We start from the raw sequence: 6,000 nt of genomic DNA, 5'->3' as shown, positions 1-6,000 counted from the left end.
GGCAAATTCAGAGAAGGCAGAAAATGCCAGGGTGTTTTTCATTGTCATGAGGACAAATGCCAGAGCCCTTCTGGGACATTCAGAACATCTACTCACTGTATCTTATTCAAGGGAAAAGCCATCTGTCAACAAACTAATCACTGGACAGATTCAGAGACAAGTGAAAATAAAAAGCCAACACAAACATGCAGATGAGGTTCCAGTCAGCAACTAGCCACAGAAAACAAACAAATCCCATCCACAAAGCCTGGCATTTGGGTCCAGCCATTTTTCACTGAAGTCAAAGCTGGGGAGGGAATAATGCAAAGTGATCTCCACACCCTACCTACATAAGCCAGTAACAGCAGCAGAACAGAGCTCCTACCACATTATTAACAGTATTAAAAGCCCTACTGCTTAATATTTAAGCATCCAATGATACTGAACAATTGGAGTCTCAGCTTGTGGCTGATTGCAGCCTTCATTTTTGATGAGAAACACACTACCCCAAGGGAAGGGCTCCAAGTAACTAATGTTCCTAGTGGACAGGATTCTATCACCACTGCAAAGTGAAGCATCTGCCCCACGTGTGGGCCCAACTCTCATATTTTTTTCATGAGTGTTTTCTATGACAAGGGACTTCATGATATGTGGACTGAGATCTTTGCCAGTCTTCCTCTTGAAAAATGAAAGCCCTCTCCTGGGTCACCACAAGTACACTTTCCTCAAGCACAAAGGCATAAAGAGCGCTCTGCAAAGGAGTTCCCTGATGTTAAAGCCCTGTTTTTCCTTTCTTTTCTAAGCCTCACTTCAGGATGTGCATGCAAATGGCAAAAGGACATCATTGTTTTGATTCTGCACCAAGTTTGCTCTTATATTGGTGAAAAAGATTGGACAGCAGAGGAAAACTGGGATATTTCACATCATTAGCATGTGCCTTGTTAAATAAACAACTGAGTTTGATTTCAGTTTCAGCAACATGAAACATGAAAGAAGTTCAGCTGAAATCAACCTGAAGGAGTCCGAACTTCTGAGAGCTAAAATCATAATTGCTTCCTTAAAGGCATCACTTGAATAAAATTAAATGCATTTCTCCAAAAGCTTCACTAGCATAGCAACTGATTGGCCCTTGAGGATTCCTATAGATACTTGTCATTCAGCATGAAATCAGGTCAGCAGCTAAAATTAAACACCCACCTCTCCCCTGCACCGCTTGTGGAGTCATCGCTTTTAGTATTGCTCAGCTCTGCCTCCCCAAATGGCTTCATTCTTACCACAAGCTTAAAGGCTGTCTTATCAAGGAGCACTGATGGATACAGTCATTGCTGCTCCCAGATGAAACTGTTGGGAATCAGGCTGGCAGTCCCTTTGACTCCATCTGCATTGATTAGCTCTCGGGCAGCCTGCCAAGGCTCTGTGCTGCCTCTCGCCCTCGCCACTGTTAATCTGCCTCAGCGAGGCCTGCAAGCCCTACATAAACTGCAATTTCTCTTCATTAGTGTGATTCTGCCTGCATGAATCTGATAACATATGGGATATTATCATAAAACAGCCTATTTCACCAATTCATTTTCTCCTTTATGAAGATTATGAATGTACTGCAAGTGCATAGGCAGGATAGAACAGAGGAGTCTACTGTACAGTTTAGCTTTGATTCAGTTTCTAAAATGCAGATAGCCTTCCTTTTAAATTCACATTTCCCAATAATCCTGTGCTAATATATTACAAAAACTGCTGACTCTCTCTCCCTGACTCTCTCTAGTTCATTATGGCTGATCCACACTCGGTGTCACTTGCCTGGATGGAGACTTTAACGATGAACAGAGCTAGCAGATGCCACACAATGGAAAAAATGGGAGCTACAGTAACTGTTTAGTCAACCCTAATCAGTGCCACAGTCTGACTAAGCATGAACATGAAACATGATCACAGTTTGACTACGGATTATGTAATTTCAAACATATGCTTCGTGCCCCCTCACTTCCTGCCTGTTTCAGATAAGGCCAGTCTGTTGGAAGGGGCAGCTTCTGCACAGCTGAATGAGCACTTTGTCTGGGCATGACACAGACGCAGGTAGATCCCTACCTGCTTCTGAGATTTATTAATTAGCACGTGTCCCCATTTAATGAAGCCTGCGTGCCCTCTGCTGGTACATGCATGCACTCCTAGGAACATCAGCACACACACATAGAGCTGCTGCTGCCCCTGGGACAATGTGTGTGTGCCTGTCCTGGTGTGCTTACACGTCCAATATAGAATAAAATGAAATTAAAATACCCTTTTATTCTAAACAACACAGCTGTTTTGCCCTTCAAACAGTTAGGTTGCTCTGTGCCTCTGTTTTGAGGGCATTTTCTGCTAAAAGGGGCCATTCCAAGTGTACAGTGCATGTCTCCTGCAGGGATTTTGCATGCACTGATCCCTCAGGGAGTGGCTCTAAGGGGATGCTGCAGAGGGCAGAGAACAGAGAAGCCTGCAGCAACGACAGACTTGTTCTGAGCTGCCCCCAAGAAAAAAAAAATCATTCAGCTTTCCAGGATTAATCCATTATAAAATGCTACACTAACTCCTGGCTAATCTGTATCAATTACTGAGTACAGACACATGCAGTAAAGGTCATTGTAATAAGCAGTTCACTCCCTAAATTGCTTCCTCTGCCAAACCAAGTCAAGATTGCTAGGGATCATTACTAGGGGATCATTAGCTTAACTCCTCTGACAACCTCTTCTGCAGACCCTTCTGACTCTTCATACTGCCAAACACCAGCAACAGCAGAACCCACAAGACTGTGGAAAGGCTCTTTTTCTCAAGGAAACAAACAAAAACCACAGGATGGGCAGGGTGAAAGTGGCATCAAATGAAGATAAATATGCCCATAATTACCAGTTGGCACCAGTGCCCAGAGAGGTACTGACAGTTCCCTTCAGCTGGATGGTTCCAGGAGAAATGGGACATACCCATGCACCATTCATACATGGCTGTAGAGCAGAGGGGACAAAAACCATCTCCCTGCACCCTAAAATATGAGAAATCCCATGAAAAAAAACCTTGAGAAAAAGTATTTTTGTACCTCCCTAATGGCAATTAAAACAGTAACAGCAAGGAAGCAGCTGAGTGTGTGGCTGACATCGTGCCCTGCCCTGGGAAGTGGCAGCAGACCCTGGCAGTGCCCAGCAGCACTGGCACAGGTGGCACTGTGAGACTGTCACAAGGGTTAACCACTGCATGTCAGAGAGAAGGGGCAGGCAGGAATGTCACTGGCAACTGGCTGGCTCAGGGCACAGGAAAAGCTGTGTGAATTTTCAATGCTGCTCATGTTCAAGACCCAACACTGAGTGTGAACCAGTGACCTGTGCCAGGGAGGTTTGCCAGCTATTGCTCAGATGCATATCAAGGACTCCTATCTGTTCTTTATTCTTTCCTTTCCTTTTAAACTGAGCAGTAGCTGTTGCACAAACGTGTGAGTACAGACCAGCCTAACTGCTGCAGGAGACAGAAATGTCAAACAGGCTGTCAGGAATGGGAATCAGAGTCAGAATCAGTCCTGCCCAGATGAAAGCATAGCACAAAAATTACCTGCAGTGGCATCTTCTCTATCTTCCTGTAATTTCACTGCATTATTAAACTCCATTCTCACTGCGGGCTCATCCAGACTAGAAGAGGTCACAACCAAACATGGAAGCAAACACAGCATTAAACCCAATTTTATGTCCAATGTTCTGCTATTTCAGCTGTGTTAAAAGTACTGTGATCTGCCTGAGAAAGGAGGAGAGCCAAGAGACAGGTGTAGGCAGAGATTTTTCAAAAGTGCTAAAAAGCATGAGTTTCAAAGCAGAACACAGCTGGAAAGGAGAGAGGAGGCTCATTAACCCACAGGTACTAATACATTTTGAAACATGACCCATTTTTACAGAGTCAGAGTACAGAAAATGTCCACACTGTGGCTCTAATAAAGCCTGTGACAGCAATAAGGGACACTGAACAGGTACAAGAAGCTGTATGAGTAGGTGAGCAGGAGATGGAGCCAGGCCAAACTTCCTGCCATAAACACACACACAGGTTATTTTTCCAAATCCAGACACAAGCTTATTTATTCCTATTTCAAGGATGTACACACTGTACTAGAGACACATTGTCAGTAACAAAAATCTGTCCCAATATGGTCAAACTACCTCCCTATAGCTACTCCTGCTGGCTGGTGATGTCTCTGTTAAAGCTGTGTCACCACCACTGCTGGCAGCTCCCCACAGCAACAACCCAAACTTCATAAACAACTCACCCATGGCTAAAACCTCCTTCTGGTTGTATGTCCTCATTTAGTATTTGGTTGGACTGGAAGACAAGATCATCTCCCTTTCCTCCTTCTCCTAAGATGATACAAAAGAGATACAAGAGCTAGGAAACTGACTCGCTTTTTATATTTTTAAAAAATATTTAAAAATATATATTTATATATATAGAAATTATGGGCAGATGGGAGTGACTCCAGGAACTCTTTATATTAAAATATGTTATATATATATATATATATGTGTGTGTGTGTGTGTGTGGTTGTCCTTCATCAGATTAGGTTATTATCAGGCTAGATAATAAACATCAGAAACATGATTACAACTTCCAGCCTGTGAGGACATAAGCAAAGATCTTCAAAGAATAAGATGTTGAGGTGCATTTGTGCAGGAAACTGAGCAGGAGCCCAAGAGGCCTTTTTTATAGTTTGTGGCTACCTTAGCTCCTCATTACTAATGCTCTACTCTGCCTAGTGATGGGTGAACAGCAAGACCTTGGTCAACAGAAATAACCATATTTCAGTTTTAAAGCAGGACAATACTTATCAGCTTTCTGGATCCAGTGCACATCTGGGCATTCAACTCTTAAGATTCATGTTCATAAAGTTGCCTGCCAGGTCTATCTTCATTTCTCCTACATGTCTTCGTCAATAAACAAAGAGTTCTGTAAGACTGGATTTTATTCTCTTAGTCAAAACAAGTATAGAAAAGAGTTCCTCATTTCCTGTGAACAGATCTGGCTCACTTTGTGTCTTCTCATGCCTTAATCCTAAGATTACAGTAACCTTAAAGCTTGGCAGTTGTTTTTGCAAGTATCCTCACTACCAACAATCAGCAGCAACCACAGCATCCACTGCAGAATCAAAGCAAGGAAAAGGTTTCTCTCATTGGTATTTAAAAAAGGGAAATAGACTGTTGTGAGATTTTAAGAGCAATTTCTGTACTCAGAGAGATCCTAAAGTTGAAGTGAACTGGGAGCACTCACTAACAGAGACCCATTGACAAGGCCAGAGAATGAAGTGCTGTTCCCATCCAAAGAGCAGATACCCTGCTCAGTACAAGTTCTCCCACTTCCACCTCAATCTCGTTCTGACGTCATGTCTAGAACTGAGAAAGTTGCCCAGTCTCCACAGCCATTCAATCATACTATTCTTGGAATTACATTTGTGCCTTCAGGCCTCAACCTATTCAAGATTCAGTTTTGTGAAGCATTCAGAACACGAGACAGTCCCTGCCCCAAAGAGCTTTCCATATAAATAGCACTTTCTGCAAGCAGGGAGCTCAGAGTGCAGCTTTGCATTTCTGCACCAGCCCGTCTGCAAGGATGCTAATTACTGCCAGGAGAACTCTGGGCTGGTGACGTGAAATCCTCGTCCACTGGGAATCAAGGCTCATACCCAGCAAAGCAGCCATCAGATGATAGTAACTATTTTTAGGCTCCTTCTGACCTTTCACAAAGTAAGGACTCTTCAAAAGATGATTAAAATACTATGTGAATTATGCAGAGAGTTGAATAGTCTGAAGAAAATGAAACTTCATTTAGTCTTGCATAATGCCTTTGGTAACACGGTTAGATTCTTCTGGCCCACAAGAGTCTGATTTTCCACTCAAGTGTCAGGATGTAAGTTGGGCTGGTTATTGAGTAATAGAGAGGGCTTTCTTATTTGTGCAAACTTCCTAACCTTCAAGAGAACAAAGATTAATCAACAACATTGAAGAGGATGTTGTCATG

The sequence above is a fragment of the Melospiza melodia genome, chromosome 15, assembly GCF_035770615.1.
Source record: "Melospiza melodia melodia isolate bMelMel2 chromosome 15, bMelMel2.pri, whole genome shotgun sequence".
NCBI classification, from domain to species: Eukaryota; Metazoa; Chordata; class Aves; order Passeriformes; family Passerellidae; genus Melospiza; species Melospiza melodia.
The sequence above is the reverse complement of the archived record's forward strand: the minus strand, read 5'-3'. Positions refer to the sequence as shown.